Here is a 23,063-nt window from a genome sequence, read left to right as displayed (position 1 = left end):
AGCAAAGTGATTCAGTTATACATATATATGTATCTATTGCTATATTTAAAATAGATAACCAACAAGGACCTACTGTATAGCACAGGGAACTCTGCTCAACCTTGATTCTTTTTAGAACATTTTAGCCTCTGTCACCTTCTGTAGCTAGCATAGCAAACACTCACTTAATATTTGTAGCCTAATTTGCTTGCTTCTGGCCTGCTCATAGTCCAGTTCTTAGAGTCTTTCCCTTAACTTCCATCGCCTTTCTTGGTTCCTCACTCAGGCAAAACTCCTTCCACCTCCTAGCGTTCTCTTTCTAACCTCTCTCTGGTACCCTAATGGTGCTTTATAATACCAAAGTATCTGTATTTACATTACAGGGCAAAGAGAAATAAAATGAGAAAATATACACACTGGGGGACTAATCACAGGCCCTTTCTGCCACTTTGGTCCTGAAAGTCAGTCCCCTGGGGAAGATGGACAAGCGCAGTGTCAAGAACCAGAGCTCTGGAATTTGAATCCTAAATCTGCCTCTTACCAGGTTGCCGTGTGACCCTGGACAAGTTACTTAACATCTTTGTCCTCTGGATTCACTCTCTGTCCTGCTTTCCTCCCCAGGAAACTGGTATGGATTATATCAACAGGTTTGACTGGTCCCTGGCTTCTGGTTGGATTTGGTCAGAAAGGAACTCTGGCCATTGATCAAAGATTGGGAGAAGAGTGTAGTTTCCTCCTAGCTTCCTGCCTCTGAAGTCACCCTGTGGGGAGTTAGCTATGTCCCTTGACCAAATACCACTGCTCATCCGAAGGCTACCTGCTCTAGAGGTCTCTCCTTCCAGACACTCTTTCTAGCCTCTCCTCTCCTTCATGCCTTTGGGCCTGGGTGATAGTGGTGGAGTAACAGCCCCACTATACTAGCCATAGGGTATTTCGCTAGCCCTTATGGCTTCCCTACACCCTGCCTATGTCTTGTAAATAGTCGCTTTAGTAAACCCTTCTCAAACTATCCTGACTGAAGTGTGCCATATTTCCTGTTAGGACCCTGACTAATGCAGAGCTTTATTTCCATTGCCTTTAAAATGGAGATAGCAACACCTATATCACAGGATTGCTGTCAGAATTTAAATGAGACAAGTTAAATAAAAGTATCCAGCAATGTCTGGCACAAAATAGATGCTGAATTAGCTCCCTCCTCGTTTTTTCTTTCTTCTTCAAAAGCTATTTTTTATTTTTGGGTTTGAGTCCTAACAGTGTGACTTATGAGCTAAATAATTTTCAACAAGTGCTTTCACCAATCTGAACCTTAGTTTCCACATTTGTAAAATGGAGTTCATTTAACAAATTCATCCTACTAAAATTAACAAAGCTTCTACTATGTACCAGGAACTGTTCTGAGCAGTGATTTAAGACTATCCGTCTTGCCTATGTCACAGAATTATTGTAAAGATCAAAACAGCAATGAGTCCTTAAATACCACAAACTTCCAAAACTCACCCAAGATGAAATAAACAGTCCTATTATCATTAAAGAAATTGAATCTGTAGTTGAAACCTTCTGAAAAAGAAATCTTCAGGCTCAGATGATTTCACTAGCAAATTCTATACAAAATTTAAAGCAGAAATAACACCAGTTCTATACAATCTTCCAAAAAATAGAAAAGGAGGAAATGTTTCCCAACTGATTTAATGAGGCAAGCCTAATACTGATACCAAAATCAGACAAAAACAGTTCCAAAAAAGCAAGCTACAGACCAATATCCCTCATGAATATAGACATAGACAGCCTCAACAAATATTATCATATCAAACCTAGCAATATATAAAGAAATAATACACCACAATCAAGTGGGGTTTATCACAAAATTACAAGGTTGGTTCAATAACAGAAAAATCAGTCAATGTAATCCACCATATTAGCAGTCTAAAGAAGAAAAACTACATGATTAGAGGCACACCTTGGAGATATTGTGGGTTTGGTTCCAGACCACTGCAATAAAGCAAATATCACAGTAAAGCAAGTCACATGACTTGTTTGGTTTCCCAGTGCATATAAAAGTGGTATTTATACTATACTGTAGTCTATTAAGTGTGCAATAGCATTATGTTTAAAAAAATGTACATACCTTAATTTAAAAATACTTTATTGCTAAAAAATACTAACCATCATCTGAACCTTCAGCGAGTTCTAATCTTTTTATAATAATAACATCAATCACTGATCACAGATCATCAATAAAAAATATAATAATAAAGAAAAAGATTGAAATATCACAAAAATTGCCAAAATGTGACACAGAGACACAAGCGTCCCAAGTGCTGTTGGAAAAACGGCACTGATAGACATGCTCAATGCAGGATTGCCACAAATCTTCAGTTTGTAAAAAAAATGCAATATCTGCAAAGCACAGTAAAGCAAAGAGCAATAAAATGAGATATGCCTGTATATCAATCAATGCAGCAAAAGCATTTGGAAAAAAGTCAATATATATTAGTAATATAAATTCTCAGCAAATAGGAATAGAAGAAAAGTTCCTCAACCTAATAAAGTGTCTCCAAAAAATCTACAGATAACATCATACCTCATGGTAAAAAGACTGAATGTTTTCTCCTTATGACCTGGAACAATGCAAAACATTGTCTCTTGCCACCAATTCAACATCACACTGGAAGTCTTAGCCAATGCAACAAAGCAAGAAAAATAAACAAGAAGCATAAATATTGGAAATAAATAAAATTCTATTTGCAGGGAACATAACCGTCTAGACAGAAAATCCCAAGGAATTGACCAAAAAATTTTCTAGAAATAATAAGTGAGCTTACTAAGGTGGTAGGATATAAGGTCAACATACATAAATCAATCATATTTCTATATACTCCCAATGTTACCATTGGAAACTAAAATTTAAAAATATACACACACACACCATTTACTGTAGCTCGAACAAAATGAAATATACTTATGTGTAAATCTAACAGAATATGCAAAGACTCTGTATGCTAAAAACCATAAAACACTGATAGAAGAAATTTTTAAAAGATCTAAATATACAGATAGATATACTGTGTTAATGGATTTAAAGAAACAACATAGTAAAAATGTTAATTCATGCCAAACTGATCTATAAATTTAATGCAATTCCAGTCAATATTCCAACATAACATTTTTTTAGATAAGTAAAATTTATTTGAAAAGCAAAGGAACTAAAAGAGCTAAAATAATTTTGAAAAAGAAGAATAAATTGAAAGAATAACACTATCTGACTTCTAGACTTACGGTAAATCCACACTAATCAAGACAGTGTGGTACTGGCAAAGGGAAGGAGCCATAGATCAATGGAACAGACAGAGAGTCCAGAAATAGACTCACATAAATATGGCCAATTGATTTTTGACAAAGTTGCAAAAGCAATTCAATGGGAAAAAAGTATTTTCAACAAATGGTGCTGAAACAATTTTACACCCATATGCAAAAATATAACCTTGACCTAAACTTCACACTTTACACAAAAATTAACTCAAGGTGGATAATTGATCCAAATGTAGAAAATAAAGCTATAAAACTTTTAGAAAAAAAGAACATAGAAGAAACTCTTCATGACCTTGGGTTAGGTAAAGAGTTCTTAGATATGATGCCAAAAGCATGATAAACTGGACTTCAAAATTTTAAAGTTTTGCTCTGTGAAAGACACTGTTAAGAGAATGAAAAGACGAGCCACAGGCTGGGAGGAAATATTTTCCAACCACATATCTGACAAAGGACTTGTATTTAATATATAAAGATCTTTCAAAAGTCAACTCTTTATCCTCCTAACCATAAGATCATTCTAATTCAACCTGCCCTCACTGAGCATGTGCTCTAGGCCAGACCTAGTGCTGGATACTTTCACATCCAGTGTCTCACTGATTCCTTATACCAATCACAATTTAGGTAGTGATCATTATCGCCATTTTAGGATGAAAAAACTGAGGCATCAGTGATAAACAGAGAAAAAATAATAAGATTGATGGGAAACTGGATAGTAAGGCACTTCAATCTTAATCTCAGATTATACCATTTTGATTTCCCATACTGAGGACATGTTATGATTCATAGAGCTAGTAAGGGTTTTTAGAAAGAAGAAGAGTTTTCACTGAAGTAAGTAGCACTCTAGGTAGGAGAAACCCGGTCATCTAAACTGAACCCAAATTAGGGGCATTTGCCCAAGTTGTTGGCTTTCATGCCTGCAAGATACAGCAGGAGAGACATCAGGTGATTAAAGGAAAGACTTCCTGGCTGACCAGGGGCTTCCATGTTCCAATATATGGATGGGTGAGCTCATAGAATCTTTGTCTTCAGGAGAAGAGATGTTCTCAAGAGTTTCTTTCAGGTTAAGAGATGAAGGAGAACGGGGAAAGTAAAACAGAGAAGTCAAAGAAAGAAAATGTACCCAAAATGCCATTTCTCCTGCCTTAGCAAGGTCAGTTCAACAGGTTATCATGCCTTCCCTCTTGCCTCCTTTCTAATTTCATTCTTTAAATCACAGATAAAGTATTTAGCTTCATTACTTTCATTAGACACAATCATTAGTGTGAATCATAGATCAAAAAGCCCAAGTGCCTTTTGGGAAATTCAACTTAACCAGATTTTTTCTTCCTCAGTCTCATAATATGAACAGTGATGTGGTGATGGATAATTTGTCTATCCAAGATCATCGACCCCATTGCACCTTTTAAAAACCTATCAAAACTGGTGTTGACGAATGTAAATACTGTCTTCAATTTTAAATAGACCTTATGGCATAAATAATCTAACACTAGACATGATTCTAGTAAGCAGAGGCCAAGCAAAATGGGCTACACAAGTATAAAGGCGGCCCCCGTATTAGGGAGAGTTTGAATCACATCGCATTTGTGTGAAGGTTTTCCATTTGACAGAAATAGATTTAACATAGTCCATTCAAAACAGTCTCATTGCAATTCACTGGGGGCTTTAAGAAAGGTGGAAAACTTTAAACAGGCACACTTTATTCTAAAAACCCTTTGTCGGATACCTGTACACATACGAAGACAACAGTCAATAGCAAGAATAAAGGTTTTATCTCATTTCCACAGTACTTTTCTCTTAATATGCCTCCAATCAGCAATGCTCTACCTCTGGAATTCCAAGCTCAACTTGCATCTAAGCACTGTCAAATGAAAAGGAGATAATAAAATTACTAGTGTGTTACAAGGTGATTAAATTTACATAATGCCTCTGGATTTGATTAAATGCCAGATCCCCGCTCCAAAAAAAATTACCTGTAGAGGCGTTAAATCTTACAGCACACACTTCACTGCCTTTACGCTTTATCCACAGAAGCTCCGGTTTATCTTAGCTGAGATTACTGCCACCCCTCCACAGGAACACAACATGTAGGTAATGCCTGGAAGCTTATTCAGGAGAGTGGCAGGGACTCATGTAGCTGATTTGCAGAATAAATATCAGAAAAATGTGAGAGAGACAGTCATTGTACTCATCCAGAGAAAAGACCGTAGTGCAGACTCAGAGGTAGATTTTTCTACTCTACTAAAAATGGAAGGGCTTCTTAAAATGCTATCCAAATACTTTCTCCCTAAACCCAAGGCTTTCCTCCCATTAACAAACTCTGAGGAGCTCACCATGGGCTTGCTCTTCCAGGGGCACACTGGCGAGGAGTGAGGCCACAGTGTGCCAGATTTGAAATCATTCCTGTCAAATTGGTAAGACGATTTAAGCATGTTCTCTCACCCTCAATATTAGCGCACGCCAGGATCGCATAGTGGGGTATTTTCTCATCACTCAGTTGCTGCACGGCCCTGGATGGCAGTCTTTGAAATGAAAACATTCACACAAACAAGTAAAAACAACAAAAACCTATGCATTATAGTTTTAACAGGCACCAAAGCATAAGGCACTGTGATACAAATTTCGGAATACCTGTCACACCTATTGAAAAAGATTACACAAAAAAAGTGCCCTTGAACATCATTTGCCTCTAGACCAAGCCATTGGAAAGAGGCTGGTACTGGCTCGGAAAAGAAATGTGCCTTACCACTTTTCAAAGGAACACTAAGAAAAGGGACTATAGCGTCAGCATGTTGTTCATTTACTGGGTCCAAACTGCTTTCGTCGGAGAAAATTGGTTACTTCTCTACCAAGACTGATGTAAACTAGTCATTCCACATATTCCTAGCTTCAGTTAACAGAGTCTTAGCTGGGGAAGTATAGAAATCTAAGCTCTACCAGAGCTCTTGGTGTTGTCCAATGTTCTACACATCCATCCCTTTCAAGGGATCCTACTGTTTGCTAACACATGTGCATCAATCCCTTGCTAGTCATTCACTGAGATTTAGAGGTAGCTATGGTCTACCTACAGCCTACCTACAGTGCGCCTGCACTGCATTCAGTGAAGGTAAGACTCGGGTTTCAGGTCAATGCATTATCATTAAATCATAAATAGTAACCACAATTGTGGCAGGCAGGTTGCCCCAGCAACCTGAAACAGTACTTTAGCATATGTCTGACGGACAGTACTTACAAAATAACCTTTTAAAAAGTGCCATTATTGGGCTATTTTCCAAGCATACAACAATTTGAATATAAAAAGACCAAATTCCCAATTGCCTAGGCATCTGTTATGGCCCTTAAAAATATGTGTGAGCACAATAAATAAGTAGTTTTCAAGGATACAGGATGTGTTTTAGTATTTCCAAAAAATCGTATTTCGTTAGTTTTTATAATAATCATTTGGAAGGCTAAAACTAAAATTTGTTTTCCTGCAAAATGTTTTTCTTTATCACACCGCTTTATTATGGAAGAGTTGCTGTGAGTCATGAGACTGCCTTGTTCCTTTTTCTTTAAAAAAAAAAATCCCCAGGGAACTCAGGGAATTAAACTCATAAATTTAATTTCAATATCTGGTAAGCGGTGGGGACAATTATTAAGGCAGTCATTTATGAGTACCTAGGGGAAACCCAAGTGATAAACAGTAGTCAATATGGATTCTTCAAACACAAATCATACCAAACAAAGCTAACTCCTGTTCATGATAGGATGACAAGCTGAATGGTGAAAGAGGATGGAACAAAGTTAACATATCTTAGAGAGAGAAGCATCTGATGTAATTTCATCTGACATTCTTATAGGAATACCAGAGAAAGACAATAAATAGAGCTAGTAAAAGAGAAACCTAACGTAACAGCTAGAACTGGTTTAGTATAAATTCAAAGTGAGTGGAACCAATGACAGGGTAGGATAAATTTCAAACGCAATACCACCCAGATCATGAACAACTACTCTCAGGTTATATCAACGTGGATTGTAATCTTAGTCAATATAATCAAAGTACATATAGCTACATACACTGTTGGGGAGAGAAATAAATTAAATGCATTATTGATACATTGGAGCTGTTTAAATCAATCGCATGTGTTGTGTATTATAAAGTCAAGTATTTCCCATATAGAGAATCTTCATCAAATGAATACGAATGTAACTGGAAGGCATCCGTCTGTACAAAGAGGCCACTGAGAAGCACACAGAGACTGTGATGCTACAGAAGAGATTCCTCTTTGTTTAGGGAAGGGTGGTAATCCAAGGCTTCTTTTGTCTGCAGAGCAAGTCCATAAACGGTCAGACTTACCTCTCCAGTTGTATTTCCAGACCGATCGCCATTCCCCTAGGTTTTCACACCTGAAGTCTTCCTGCAATAGTCTCATCAACCCTTTAAAACCAAGCTCAAAATCTTCTTTCAAACATAATATTTCCAGATTCCCTAATTAAATTTAATTTTTCACTCCTCCAATACTCCCACAGCACCTTGTTTAAACTTCTGTATATACCTTTATTATTATCTTCCTTGTATGAGAATGAACAGTGTACATGTTGACTTCCCTGTTAGACTGTGAACTCCTGGAGGGTGAGAGCCATGTCTTAGTCATTCTTTATCTTTTTCACAGCAGGTATTCGACAAGTATTTGTTGAATTGAATTGGATTGGGACTGGAATAAACACATCATCTAGACATTTATTATTGCGAAAGTCCCACAATTCCAGGGCAACTGCTATTGGTTCGACGTTTCCCTTTCCAGATTTTCAGGTTTATTTTCCCATGCTTGGAATAAAATAAAACTGAAAACCTGAAAATAAGTAAGTAAATAAGACTGAAAACCTGAAAATAAGTAAGTAAATACTCTTCCAACTATTCAATTTCTATCAGACAGTTAAGAAATGAAAGGCATTTACCTGACATCTAGAATGGTCTTTCTTTTGGACTCCAAGGGACTTAGAAATTCCCAATTCAGTGACTGGGCCATGACGTCCAGATTCTGAATCCCCAAAACAAGAAGGCAAGGCAGTTGGAGAATCAGGACTGGAGACAAAAAAAAAAAAAGAGAGAGAGAGAGAGAGACCAGAATAGAAATCATCTCCTAGTTACCATGTACTTTATCTTGGACACCTCATTCAGATCAATCTGAATTCCAAGAGGCAACACCCAGGGAAGGCAGCATTGGTAGGGAAAGTGGAGAACTCTGATCTGGAAAATAAAATTAAAGACCACTTCCCTCTTGTAGATTGGTGGTTTTGGTCAAAGTAGAGGTTGTAAGCCTGTGTCTTTAACTGAGGTGGAACATGAAGAGATTAAACAAAAATGCCCAATAGCTGCTGATTCTGCCTGAGGTCTTCTAACAGTATTACACAGGAAGGACTGTGGGGCTTCGTAATGTGGGAATCCCTTTCCAGCTTGAATTGTAAGCAGGAAGTGCTTCCTCCCACCCAAGATCCCCTCCATGGTTTAGCTCCCAAGAATATGCTATTCCAGCATGTGAGAATTCAGCGCCACCCTCTCGAGCCTGGCATGCAGCACATACTCAGGAAGTGGATGTTGTGGCCTGTCCTTAGAGAAGCACAGGCTCACAGATAAACTAGGGTTGCTCTGCAATGACTGGCTAGCCAAGAAGTACTTGCTGACTTAGGGAGACAGTACATGTGCTGGTTAAAAGCACAGCTTCTAGGGTCAGATGAACCTGGGTTCAAATACCAGCTCTTCCACCTACTAGCTGTGTGACCTTGGACAATGTCCTTAACTTTTCTGTGCCTCATCTATCATTTGGGAATAATTATTGCACATCCCTCATGAGTTTGTTGGGAGGATTAAAGGAAATGCCACGTACAAGTCTGATGTACAATAAGTGTTCAAATAAGGGTGTGCTAGAATTAGCAGTTCCTTGAGGGAGGGCTCAAATTGTACATGGCCAAATGAAAACTAGTAAGGACAGAACATGTCCAAATAAGCAAGAACTTTATAGTCAATGAGGCTGGACCAGAAAATATAGGCTGAAGCTGAAGGAGAAACTCTTACGAAAAGGAGGAAAGAAACTGTCATCAAGGTTGAGACAAGCCCTGGAGACTGGATTGGCAGCTCCCTTGAAAGTGGTCCAAGGCCAGAGTGGATACATGGTGTGCAGGTAGGGAAACCGATCAAGCTAATTTTGATTTCCCTGAAGCATCTGCAAGCCGTTGGAATCCTTCAAGTGCTGGAATGCATAGCTGGGTAACACCCTCAATATACAGAAAAGGTAAAAGAAACCTGAGGACAGTGAATGAAAATTGAGTTTATACATTCAAAAAATTGGCCATCTTTAGTGCCCTCTATAGAAAACTCATCAAAACCTCAGGCTTTCCTAAAGTCACGTTTAACCATGCAGCCTTAAAGGGAATCAGCAGGACTGCATGTACTGACGTGGAAAGCGTGCCAAGATATATATACGTAGAAGTGAATTTACAAAACTGTTTCTAGCTCTAGCCAGTGTTTCCTGAAAAAGCATATATGTGTATGTATGAACCTATATGTATATGGTTGCATCAATGTATACATACATACACTTTTGTATGCATAGAAAAGTTCTGGAAGGATACACAAGAAATTGTTACTGATGATTATGCCTAAGGAGTGAGACTAGGGACGTGAAGGGGCTCTTCACTTCATATCCTTTTGTACTGTTTGCATTTTTACTATGAATATGTATTACATTTATAATTTAAGAAGGAACAAGACAGAAGAGAATAACTAAAACCTCAGACTATTTTACGGCGCTTTGCATGAAGTAGAACCCAGTAAATGCTTGAATGAATGGATGAAAGTCACTCAATTGTCCCATCAGTTGGTATATGAGAAGGGAGAAAAGGATATAAAAAGAAAAGAAATAAAAGGGGGAGAATATAGAGATCACAGAAGCAGCCTGGAGCAGTTTTCACTACCTCAAAAGAGGAAAACTAGAAGGAAAGCTACCAAAGGAAGGAGCTGATGAATACCTTCCCCGCCCCAGTGGCACCTGTTGGCCAAGATTCCAATGTACTTGGCAAATACTGTCCGCAGACCTATGAGAGGGTGTAAACAGAAGGCTCTTTAAGGAGCTGATCAAAGCTGGGCTGTGCTCCAAACAGGGAAGGAGTGGATCAGAAGTTAATGTCCTTCTCCTGCCCACAAAAGATGCTTTGCCATGAGGATGCATCTCAGTAAGGAGCCCAGGGACTCCATGGAAAGTGCAGTAAAACATCCCATATTGGTAATGATATATGCCATTTGCAGAACACTACGTTCCCAAATATGAGAGTTTATTTTAAAATGTCCTCCCACAAAGAACAGTACAAATTAAAGGTAGAAAACCCTATTAGGTCATCCACTTTCTCCTAAAGGCCTAATGCAGACTATATTCTGCCATATAAATCTTAACGCTTTCAGTGATGTATGAGGAGGATTTACACTAACAAATCCTAAATGGAAAACACGGGCACAAAGCGGCAATACTGACTGCAAAGGAAAGAGTTACCTTTACTGATTCATCCCGAACTCTGAACTGCCAGGATGTTTTTTAATTTATATTTTTTCAAAGAGTTACGACTTCATTGTAGGTTTAGTGGATGGAGCTATCAGAGTCAAGTTAAAACAAATGAACACATGTGGCATTTTCATTGATCAATTCAATTTAGTATGCTCATGGCAGACAACTAAATTCCTCAGCAAATATGGGGAGAAACAGGGAGATCTGGTGAACAGCAATCCAAGTGTGCCTTTATTTTAACAAGGGCAAATACTCTTTGGTCAAGGTGGTAAGGTGGCTGGACAGTGCTGTGGCTTTCTTGCCATTAGAGAATTCCCTAGGAAAGCTAATTAGCTCTCCAATGAAACTCACTTACACTGATCATCTTCAACTCTGTGATTTAGCAGTGAGGGCCCTTATAAATATGTTTTTAAATTTTCTTTTACTTTACTTTTCAGACTCTTCTCTTTTCCTTCCTTGTGATCCAGCTGGGAAAAATAGGAATGTTTCCTAACTTTGGGACAATTACTCAACAAATGACCTATAGTAAAACCACAAGGGGAATTCAGACCTCTATTTCCTTCTCCTTTCTTTCCTTCCTTACTTATTGTCTGGCCATCTGAACGATCAGCCTGGCTGCACCACCAACTTGCTGTGTGGCCTGGAGAAGCGGCTTCTCCTCTCCAGGGCTCATCTGTATAAGGAGGAGCTAGACCAAACGAGCAGTCACTTTCGATGGCGTTGACTCTATTAAGTCTGAGTGAGAGGACTCTCAGAAGTCCTTCTTGACCCCATTATCAGCCGGAAAGAGCTGGAAGCCCTCTCTAGTCAGATCCCCAACCCCTGGTGGAGGACACCCAGCCTTCAATGTTCTCCCAGGGGAGTAAAACTTCTCTGGTGTAAAAGTGAGAGCCTTCCACTGAGGCTCTGGGTTGACCTCTCAGGGATCTGCGTCGATAGAGGTTGTACCAACCAGCTTCTGTGGCACAATAGATACTCACTTGGTAGACAGAGCAGGAACTCAATTAATACTTTGTGACTGACTGACAACTTCAGTAAAAGAACTCACAATGACCACACACTTAAGGCCCTCAATGATCCTGCAACTGTCTCTGCCCTAAGCTACACTGCCATCTTTATGTGTCTGTCTCAGTCAGGGTTCTCCAGAGAAACAGACCAATAGGATAGATAGATACAGATGTGTATATACACATACCGATAATATATAAATATACACATATAAATACATATATACACATATACATGTATATATAAATACACACACACATGCACACATATATATATATATGGAGAGAGGGAGAGCAGGGCAGTATTTGAAGGACTTGTTTCACATAGCTGTAGGGGTTAACAAGCCTGAAGTTCGTAGTGCAGGCTGACAGGTAAGAAATTCAGGTAAGAATTCATGCTGCGGTCTTGAGTTCAAAATCTGCGGGGGCAGGCCAGGCAGGCTGGAAACTCAGGAAGGGTTTCTATGTTACAGTCTTGAAGCCAAATTCCTCCTTCTTTGGGAAATCTCGGTCTTTCATCCTAAGGCCTTCAACTGATTGGATGAGGCCCACCCACATCATGGAGGGCAATTTGCTTTACTCAAAGTCAACTGATTTAAATGTTAATCACGTATAAAAAAAGATTTTCACAGCAACATCCAGATTAGTGTTTGACCAAACAACTGGGCACCATGGCCTAGCCAAGTTGACACATAGAGTTAATCATCACAGTGTCCAAATGCAGCCTGCCTTTGCTGCTCACCTAGGCCACTTACCACTCTCCTTTGAATTGGGTTTACCTTGGGCTAGCTGATACTGGCCTTGTACCCTTTCCCTGGTCCCTAAATCCTGCCAGACCTTATAAGAATAATCCCTCACCTTCGTTCCACTCTTCTTTTAACTGCTATTAACTGCTTCCAAAATAGCTTCAGTCTGAGCTGCTAGAGCAGCAACAGCAAGTGGCAAACAAAAAGAAGGCAGTAGCCCCTGCGCTCTAGCTCAGGAAATTCCTCTCCACTCAGGAAATTCCTCTCCTTCAAACGTCCCTGTGCGCCGGCTCTGCTGGCTCCCTAAAGCACTTGGCTTTGTATTCTATCTCCCCAGTCTTCTCTGGCTCCGTGTCACACCACTTGCCTTATTTCTGACCTGCTATTCCCTCACTGATCCCAATCTTTGCTGTCCACCAACACCGGGCAAGAGGTTCCATGTCTATGGCTCTCACCCAACTGGCAAGGAAGACCGAATTGTCTGTAGGATGCATTACAGTTCTTAAAACACTTTCACGTTCACTGCCCACTAACTGGCATTCTTGACACCACCCTGAGAGCTTATAAATGAGCAAAGATATTATCTCCACAAAGCCTCATTTGGCAGATGAGGAAACTGAGGTTCAGAAAGAATAAGTCGTCAGCACAAGGGCGTATAGCTATAGCCACTACGCGTGCCCCTGCTATGGGGGCTGGGATCCTGGGTTATTTCATTAAGCCAGATGCACCTTTGCAAGGAACTGAATACTACTAGGCTGACTACTAACAACAATAACAATCTCACCTTAGATTCACATGCAACTTTGCTTCTCAAAAGATCTCAAGGACATTTTTCACCTTTCACCTAATTCTCTCTTTCTGGCTCAAAAATTCGCAACAGCATCTCTTCTCCCTACCATAGGCTACAGAGATACAGAAATTCTCCCTCACCGTCCATCTCATACTTTTAACTTGAATTTATCCTACGAAGTCATTGACTGCAAAGTTTTATGAGGCTGTTTTTTAACTGGCACACAGTGGGTGAGTCTGGACACAGTAGTTTCCATCCTGAGGGATGGGCCCAGGTAGGAAAACCTGGCCCAAGAAATGTCCACAAAGACTTTGTAGGCTCTAACTGGAAATTGGCTGGGGTTGGGATAGACCAAGCTGGGGAGATCCAGGACCCAGAGACCAGATAGGCCCAGGAAGGCTCTAAGGGTAGGATCTCCAATGACATACGAGAAGTAGAGGCTAATAGGCAGCATCAGGAAGGCCCGGAAGTGAGTAACAGGGCAGTGTCCCCACAGAGCAGATGGAGACACCCTAAGAGGGTCTTGTAATAAGCAGTAGACAGAGGTCCAGGCAAGGCAGGCAGCAGCTTCAGTGAGAGCCAGTAGCAAGCAACAAGGGGCTATGCTGGACCGGAAGGAGGAGGCATTGTGGAGTCTCAGACACAAGCTATAGACAAAGATCTCTGCAGGCTGATGGACAAATCCAGAGAGGTCTGGCAGTGGCCAGGCTCAGACCTGAAGACCGAAAAGAGCAGCAGAGTTCCAGTTTTCCAAGGACAAGGACACCTAGTATGAAGCCAAGGCAGGGACCTAGGCTCTCTGGTAAAAGAAGAGTGGGTAACAGACAAGCAATGAGCTCCTGGGCGTGGAGGAGAAGGCAAGGGGTTGGTCACGGGAAGATATCAAGAATCGATTTATTAGGACTGAGGCACAGAGTCTGAGAAGAACTTACAGCTACGCTGCCTCAATGACCCTGGACCCTTTACGTCTCCCTTGAATACAGACAGGATGGGGCTCAGAGCCTTGCTGAGTGCGGCGATGGCCTACCTCTGGAGGCCACATAGGCCCAGCTGTGGGTCAAGGAGGTAAAGGAGAACTGAAGGAGCACGAAGCCAATAACCAATCTCTTTATAGGGCTTGCGGAGTGGAGACAGCACTTCCCTGACCAGAGGAAAACCTGTAAGAAAACCCCCAGTCGTACATGTCACCACCTCCCTGATCCAGGGATCTCATGATGTGAATCTCTCCTTCTCATTCCACACGGTGTCAGTAAGTACCCTCCAGAGCCAAAGCAGGGGGAAACTTAACCCTAAATATTCCAGAAGCCTAGAATGGGAGAGCTGGAACAGCTCAGCTTCCAGCACTAGAAATATGCGGGACCTGAGACCCAGAATCCCTTTAGGGACCTGCCCAAGATCGCACAGTGATTTAATAACGGAGGCTGGGACTCAGGGCTCCTAACTCAGCCCGAAGTTATTTCCATTAAATCCCAAAGATGAATATTCCAACACCGGTACAAATCTGAAGATAGCCTTTATGGTAGCCCAATTTCCATCCATGCCTTGGACAATCAAGCTGATTTATCTCATTTGGTTTCAAAACACACATTTATAGATATAGATCAATAGGGAGTAGGGAGACTTCAGCAGCCATTATATATAATAAATTACCTTTCCTTCCATAGCCTGACTTGCACTGTCATTTAAAAAATAAAGGAAATACCTATAATATGCACCTCACCACAAAGTGTGCTATATTTAGTAAATTTCAGTAGCATGGTTAATCTCAAAATTCCAGTATTTCCCTGTTGCTATAGTTATGGCATCTGGTTAAATCAGAGTTCAGCTGCTTTGGGCAATGCTAACACTGATTCCAGCCAACTTTGTGCTTTGTTTCTAATGTACTACGAGGAAAATGGGAGCAAAACATTCACTTTCCCTCCTACCCCTCCCCAGGAGCAAAGCCCCTTAGCTAGTCTGGGTTAAGCAACATATTGACTCCCCAGCTAGCACCAATACAACTGGAACCAGTGAGTCCCCAGGCACTGACTTGATGACGCAAGCAGCCCCAGGTCTGTAGTGGGGAGTTACTGTGCTCTGGACGTGCTAACGTGCCAAAGCTATAATCTGCTCACCCAGAGAGTTTTGACGCCTAGTATACAGTTGTCCCCCGGTACCCACCCCCACCCGCAGATACCCAAATCCGGGGATGCGCAAGTCCCTTATATAAAATGGCGAAGTACAGCCTGCCACTCGTATCCATGGGTTCCACATCCTCAGCATACACGGAGGGCGGGCTGTGGCTGGATGCTTGAGTGTCAATTCTGTTTACAAACATATACCATTTAAGGATTCCTGGACAGGACAAAATGTGGACTTTTAAATAGAGTCACTTTGAGAGCTTCTTTTGCTTGCTTTTCAAGACAAGTTGTCTTACGTAGGTTTCTTAGGTCTAAACACTGGGCCCATTAATGGGCTCTAACCTCTCTACATAGGCCTCTATTTCCCTTACTCTGAATAGTGACTTGGTCTCCAAATGTTATTCCGAACATTTACGGCCATCATAAACACACAGGACAGAGTATTTTCAAAGTGTGACAATAAAATCAGTATCATATAAATGATGGCATGGATTTGAAACGGCAGGCCATCCTTTAGGATTGAAACATAGAGTTAGGCCCATTTTTTAAAAGGGCATTTAGCAGGTTTTTTGTAATCCTTTCTCTCAGATGGTAATTTTCCCGTGAACGTTTCACGGGTACACATTTTCTGGAAACTATAATCTGTATCTGAGTTTAAATGGACTTTTCAAAAAATCATTCATACACAGATACTGAGATTATTCTACTGATGTCTAAACATATTGGCGATGGATACTTGTGAAGAAGTTCTGATAGCAGACTCTTGAATAACCCTACAGAAGCATGTTTTCAAAGTGGTCCCTCCTTTCTCTATCTTGGAGTGGGATGCCCTCTTTTTTTTTCTTTGCTGTATGCGGGCGTCTCACTGTTGTGGCCTCTCCCGTTGCGGAGCACAGGCTCCGGACGTGCAGGCTCAGCGGCCATGGCTCACGGGCCTAGCCGCTCCGCGGCATGTGGGATCTTCCTGGACCGGGGCACGAACCCACGTCCCCTGCCTCGGCAGGCGGACTCTCAACCACTGCGCCACCAGGGAAGCCCTGGGACGCCCTCCTGATGGACCAACATGCACTGGTTTCTGGTAAAATGACTATAGAGCTTTTGCACTGTGCTACATTCATTTCGTCTGGGCTGGCAGACACAACTATGATAAATGACTCTGCCTTTGAGATTGAAGATTATCATCCGGTCACGCTGCTAAGTCCTCACTTAGCTCTGAAAGTCCGTCACAGAGACAGAACCAGGGGCAGGACATCTTCACACAAGGCCAGTGGCTCGTCTCAGTTACTGTAATTTCCACCTGGAAGCCCTCAGCTTGAGAGGGACCTAGATTCATGGGAGGTCTGCTACTGTGAACTTTTGGGGGATTACATAAATATGAAATCTGGAGATTGGCACCCTTTTTTTTTTCAAATAAAAAGTATCCACGGAATGCCTTCAGAGTGTGTGCCATGTCTCTGATACCCCAGAATCTTAGCAATAGCTCCCGATTTTCAACACTTGAAAACTCATGTACACTGCTCACATGTCAGGAGGTATTCTACCATTTTGAATTTCTATTTATACTGATATTGCAACAGTATGATTACAGGGCATCAGTAGTTTCATCACACAGTAATATGCATTATTGGCCAATATTTCCATTCCTATTTCTAAATGTCTTACCAACATTCCCATGTGATTAAAACATTCAGTGTACAAATTCTTGCCCTAATGGGGACTTATCCTCACTGATGTTCACATCAATTCAAAACTCAAAGTGACGTGAACTGCTAAGTCTTTGGTGAATGTGGCAGGGGTGCTTTGGAGAGCAATACAAGAATCTCAAAAACTTTCTTATATAATTACATACCCTTTGAAATATATTTCAGAGTGAAATATAATTGGCTGACAGTGATTAGAGACAAGATAGTAAAAGAGTATCCTTCATTAGCTGGCCCTTGCTTGCCTTCCAAATTAAGGGAACACATGGTATAGGTGAAAAGCACTGAATTACAAATCAGAAGTCCTAGGTTAGTCTTTGCTCTGCCAATGACCAGCTGTGGGACATTGGGCATGTCTCTTGCCCCTTCACACCTCACTCTTCCCATGTGTAAAATGATGGACTTGGAACGGCTCATCTCTAAAGGCCTTTCCTACTCCAGAGTCTGTGGTTTCCTAACATTTTCATTCTGCAAGTCATAGTGAGAGTCATCTCCTGTTTTCTGATATCCGTGTTAATGGTATCACTACCAACCCTAACCGATTCAAGGCTTAAGCTTCTGAAATCGTGTTACCAGACTGGCCTTTATTACCTCTTTCTCAAATACTTCCATATTATTCCTTTCCAAGTTGACTTTAATATGAGGTTCCTTTCATTGAGTTTATCTGGACCAGTAAAAAATCACAAGGGAAGAAACTGACACACTTTACTCCACAGGAAGCCTTTTGTGCCCTCTCGGATGATAGATGGGTAGAAAACAATGTCATTTGATGACCAGCTGAAGGAACTTTAAATGTTTACTCTAGACAAGAGCAGACACAGAAGTATATGAAAGCTGTTTTTAAGTATGTGAAGAGCTTTCACATTGGCAAAGGATTAGCCTTGGCCCGGGTGGCCCCAGGGAATTTAATCTAGGACCAAGCAGTAGAAGATACTAGTTGATGGATTTTGGTGCGGCCTAAAGAACTTTTAATAGAACAACCTGTAGATGAAGTAAGCTGCCATGAGATATAATGGGCACCCTGTCACTGGACATATTCAAAGAAGACCATCACACGTAGGGATGAAACCGAAAGGACTTAGTTAGCCTAGGATAGCTGATCTTCGCGGCCCCTTCCAACTCTGAAATTCTGTGGGCTCATTTCCATCCTCACTCCCGTCCTCCATCTTCCATCCTCTCATTTCCTCCACTTCCCTCCGCAGCCACCACAGGTAGTCCGTCAGGTCATCTAAATGCACTCCTCCTCTCTATCCCCACTGTCGCTGCCCAGGCTCAAGCTCCCATCCTTTCTCACTTGGGACTAACAAAAGAAACAGCTGGTAACTGGTACCCCAGCTTGCAGTCCCTCTCCCTCCGTCAGATTTCCACACTGCTGCCATGATAATCTAAAATTTTTTAAATTGGCAACATCACTTCCATACTTAAAGCTCTCCAGGGCCCTCCTGTTATCTTACAGGAAAAAAAATCCAAATTTCTTAGCACAGAATGTGTCTTTCAAAGCCTGTCTTTCGCCTACTTTTCCACTTCATGCCTTAGTCAAAATGGACTCTTCACCTTTGTCAGAATACGCCAGGGCACTTTTGCAATTCTGCACTCTTCTGATATTTTTTCCCTCTGCTTTGAATGCCCTTCCCTCTCTTGCCTATCTGAGAAACTCCCACACAACCTTCAAAGTCTAGCCCAGTGTTCTGTAGGGATTTATCACCTCCCCAGATAGAACTAATTGCTCCTTTATCAGTACGATGCTACCATTTTCTAAATACCTCAACATATCTTACTCTCTGAAGATGCATTTGGTGAACTGTGCATGTGGCCACGTCTAGAAACAAAGAATGCAGATGTGCCCTAAATGAATTCCCAATCGACTGGATTTAATCTTCTACGTGGCATTGCTGAGTTTGTAAACTATTTAGCTTCTTCAATAATACTTCTTTATGCTTTGGTTTCAATTCAATTTCTAGACGCTGAGGATGGAAAGGCTTTATTATTATGACTTTTTCTGAGAATTTTAAAATATTAGTTGCCAGAGCATCCTGAGGAGAAAGATGTTGTTGTGAAGAAAAATGCAAATGGCTTTGCTCATGGAATGCAGTGAGTCAGTGGCAGATGAACAGGCGTAATTTAATTTTGCAGGGTTAGACAACACAGAATGGAAATAGAAACTAGAAATGCTTTTTTCTTTCTAAACGATGAATTCTACTTCTTCCTGTTCCAGATAAAGGTCTTACTAGGTCAGGGCAGCAGGTTGAGAGCAGGTGAGAAGTAAAGAATGATGAAGCCACAACAGGGTAGCAGAGAGAGATGATTCCAGAGAAATGAACAGAAAGCCAAAGGATGCAAACTGGTGAGCAGAGTCAGATGATAAGCCCCAAGACCTTGCAAATATCTGCATTTATGCTTATGTGTGTAAGACTCACTCTGGAGGGAACCCCAAGAAGGTGGCTGTACCAGTTGCCTCTGGAGGAGGGAACTAGGGGACATAGGATCACTAGGAGAAGGGGACTTACATTTCACTTAATATGATTATTTTATTTGCATTTTTATCACGTGTTTTCTTTTACAACAAGAAAGCGTATAATAAGGATAGACGTCAGCGACTGTGAATAGTGAAAATGTTGAAGGAACAGCACAAGATACTCACAGGCCAGATAGACCAGCAAGGCTGTCCTACCTAAGCAAACAAGGCAGGCCAGAGAACAAGTCAAGGCCCCTGCCCTTGACCCTGACCCTAAGGGCAGTGCTGCCCAAATTGCAGGTACCTGTATCTATTCCCTTCCTACCTTGCTGCAAATTAATTCCGAGCAAGTTTGATCTAGATGCCTACAGGTCTAGCTGAAAATACCTTGCTGGGCAGAACATGAGGGAGGGAGCAAATGGAGTTTCCTGGCAGTGTGATGGTTAATTTTATGTGTCAAATTGACTGGGCTATCAGATGACCAGATATGTGATTAAACATGATTTCTGAGTGTATCTGTGAGGGTGTTTTTGGAAGGTATTAGCATTTGAATGGGTAGACTGAGTAAAGAAGACAGCCCTCCCCAATGTGGGTGGACATCATCCAAGCCAATGAGGGCCTGAATAGAACAAAAAGGCAGAGGGAGGTTGAATTCAATCTCTGTCTGACTGATTGAGCTGGGGCATCGGTCTTCTCCTGCCTTTGGTTCTCCTGGTTCTCAGGCCTTCAAACTACACCTCCGGCTTTATCCAGGTCTCCAGCTTGAACATGGCAGATTGTGGAACTTCTCCCATTGGTTCTGTTTCTCTGGAAAACCGTACTACAGACTGCTTTGATAATTGGGTTCTTCGGTGTACATTATGTTCTTGCATATGCTCTTGAAAAAGGTCTGATAAAATTTTCTAAAAATCTATTGCGACAATGGTCACTTAAACAATGATGGCTACTTGTGCCCTATATGTTGACTCAATCTCATCTTAGTGACAGATACAACACATGCCATGTGACCAGAGTCCAGAAGCTCTGGTAATGGTGTGGTCAAGGCCAGCCCCAGAAGGAAATCACCATCACCATCTACGAAAACACCCTAAAAGAAAATGACGTACCGAAGGGAAAGGCATCAATGTCTGCTTTGAATACAAAAGTCAATACACCATTATGGAACATGTGAGGGAACTGCCTTTTTCTTAGCAATTACATGGCAGGCACTACAGTTAAAACACTCTACCAAGTTGTGATTATTACCCCCATTTTTACAGCTGAGAAAATTAGGCTCAGAGAGATAAAACTAGCAAGTAGAAGAGTCCCTTCAAAGCCAATTATGTCTGATTCCAAAGACTATGCCTTTTTTGTTCTAAGAAACTAGGATCTAGAAATCACATTCTGTGCAGGAAAAGCCAATACTGGAAGGAGAATCTACCAGAACCGATCAATAGAGCTGTCAGCTAGGTCCACCAGAAGGTGGTAGAGGGCAAGGCATGTCTGCTCAGGACAGGTCTAGGACACGGTCCCCAGTCAAGGGCTGCCTAAAATTATTCCGAAGGACAGGACATGGGCAGCAGGACACTGAAGTTCATCCATCAACAGGGTCATGATGGCTGAAGTCAAGGGTTAACAAGGGAGAAGACCAAACCTTGACGTGAGAGGTACCACCTTGCAGCTCCAGACATCAGACTGACCCAGGGATAAACAGAGGCACGCATAATCTGGCTGGCAAGAAAGGGGTTGGGCTGGGCCCAGATGTTGGCTCTGCCCCCATTGTTCCTTATGGAACTGGATCATGGCCCAGCTTGGTAAAGTCTTAGGGAGGGCTCTAACAGTAAAAAAAATGACATTCGGGTGACGTAAGTTTACCTACGTGTTCAACTAATACACCACCACCATTCATTCATGTACTTAATAAACGTTTATGGAGATGCTATTATATACTAGGCACCATGGCAACAACAGGGACAATGACACAGTCCCTATCACCACCTGTGTGGCTCAGAGTTGGGCATTTTGGGAACACTCAGTGCATTTGGAATGATTCTTTCAATATCTGCCTTCACCTGGGAGAGCCGTGTATGTCGGGAGAGACACGTATCTGGGAGCGGGAAGGCAGTTGGAAAATCAAAGATTACAGTAAAATATGATAAGTATAATAATGATGGAGATAAGCCAGGGGTAGGGGTGGCTAAGGGAGTTCAGAGGAAGACATCTAAATCCAACTGGGATAAGGACGGTCAAGAAAAGTTTTCCAGGAAGGAGGGGCTCCTCACACTGAATTCTGAAGAATAAGTAGAAGTTAGCAAAATAAAGAAGAGGGGGAACTGTCCCAGTGGATGGGACAGCGATGCCAGTATTCTGACTGAACAAGACTAATAATTAGTAATCACTTAGCAAACCCTCATCTCAGTCAAACAATTGGATTTTAGCCAATCAGAATGATGGAGGCCGCTGCGGTGGACACGAGGCTGTGCACCATGCCCTGTGAGCATGCGCTAGCCAGCAGAGTTGGCTGGTTTTTCGGGTGCAATATGGAACACTGAGCAAGGGGTAGGGGGCGTCACAGGAACTCTCCAGGAGAACACAGGGGAACAACCCTACGCTCTCTGCCGCTTAGTCATGAAACAGCAGTCCTGTACAACTCAACAGGCTTTCTAGTCATTTCTTCAAGGTGGCCTGGATTGTTTGTTGACCAGTTTGCTCCCTGCTCCAATGGCGTACAATCTTCTCAAGGAGAGCAGCTCTGTCTGTGGTGTTAAAGACATCTGCCAAGTCATTGCTATTTCTTTCACTGAGAAGTGGAATGTAATCACCTCCCCTTGAATCTGGGTTGGCCCTTAGTGTCTTATTAGGCCAAGAGAATGCAGTGGAAATGACTTTCTGGGACATCAGAGGCTGGGTCATAAAAAGCCATGAATCTTCCACCTGGATCACTAGAACACTAGCTCTTAGAGCCCAGAGCTTCCACATAAGAACACCAATCGTTGGGCTTCCCTGGTGGTGCAGTGGTTGAGAATCTGCCTGCCGATGCAGGGGACACGGGTTTGAGCCCTGGTCTGGGAAGATCCCACATGCCGCAGAGCAACTAGGCCCGTGAGCCACAACTACTGAGCCTGCACGTCTGGAGCCTGTGCTCCACAACAAGAGAGGCTGCGATAGTGAAGAGGCCTGCGCACCACGATGAAGAGTGGCCCCCGCTCGCCGCAACTACAGAAAGCCCTCGCACAGAAACGAAGACCCAACACAGCCAAAAATAAATATAAAAATAAATAAATAAATAAAAGATTACTATTAATGAAAGAAAACCCGACATCTCAAGTTAATGAATTTAGTACTTTGAAAAAAAAAAAAGAACACCAATCGCACTGACACCCCACGCTGGGTGTAGGTGCTCTGGCTGACAGGGCCAGCTGAGCCTAGCCTTCCAGCCATCC

General features: G+C 41.8%; 1 long non-coding RNA gene across 21 annotated transcripts in view; it reads right to left on the bottom strand.

The window, feature by feature from the left end:
* LOC113615468 (uncharacterized) overlaps window positions 1-23,063 on the bottom strand; it is a 148,055-nt gene that overhangs the window by 64,330 nt on the left and 60,662 nt on the right. For 18 of the 21 annotated variants that reach the window (XR_003431015.1, XR_003431023.1, XR_003431019.1 and 15 more), the window contains 4 exons: window positions 8,224-8,350; window positions 5,619-5,807; window positions 5,259-5,422; window positions 5,012-5,146 (listed from right to left, as the gene is read on the bottom strand). This is a non-coding gene — a long non-coding RNA (uncharacterized LOC113615468). The remainder of the gene's footprint in view (window positions 1-5,011; window positions 5,147-5,258; window positions 5,423-5,618; window positions 5,808-8,223; window positions 8,351-23,063) is intronic. The other 3 variants (XR_003431013.1, XR_003431026.1, XR_003431024.1) reach the window with 3 other exon arrangements.

The sequence above is a fragment of the Aethalodelphis obliquidens genome, unplaced genomic scaffold (assembly GCF_003676395.1).
Source record: "Aethalodelphis obliquidens isolate GAN/ISIS:26980383/991018 unplaced genomic scaffold, ASM367639v1 scaffold118, whole genome shotgun sequence".
Classification (NCBI taxonomy): Eukaryota; Metazoa; Chordata; class Mammalia; order Artiodactyla; family Delphinidae; genus Aethalodelphis; species Aethalodelphis obliquidens.
The sequence above is the reverse complement of the archived record's forward strand: the minus strand, read 5'-3'. Positions and strand labels throughout refer to the sequence as shown.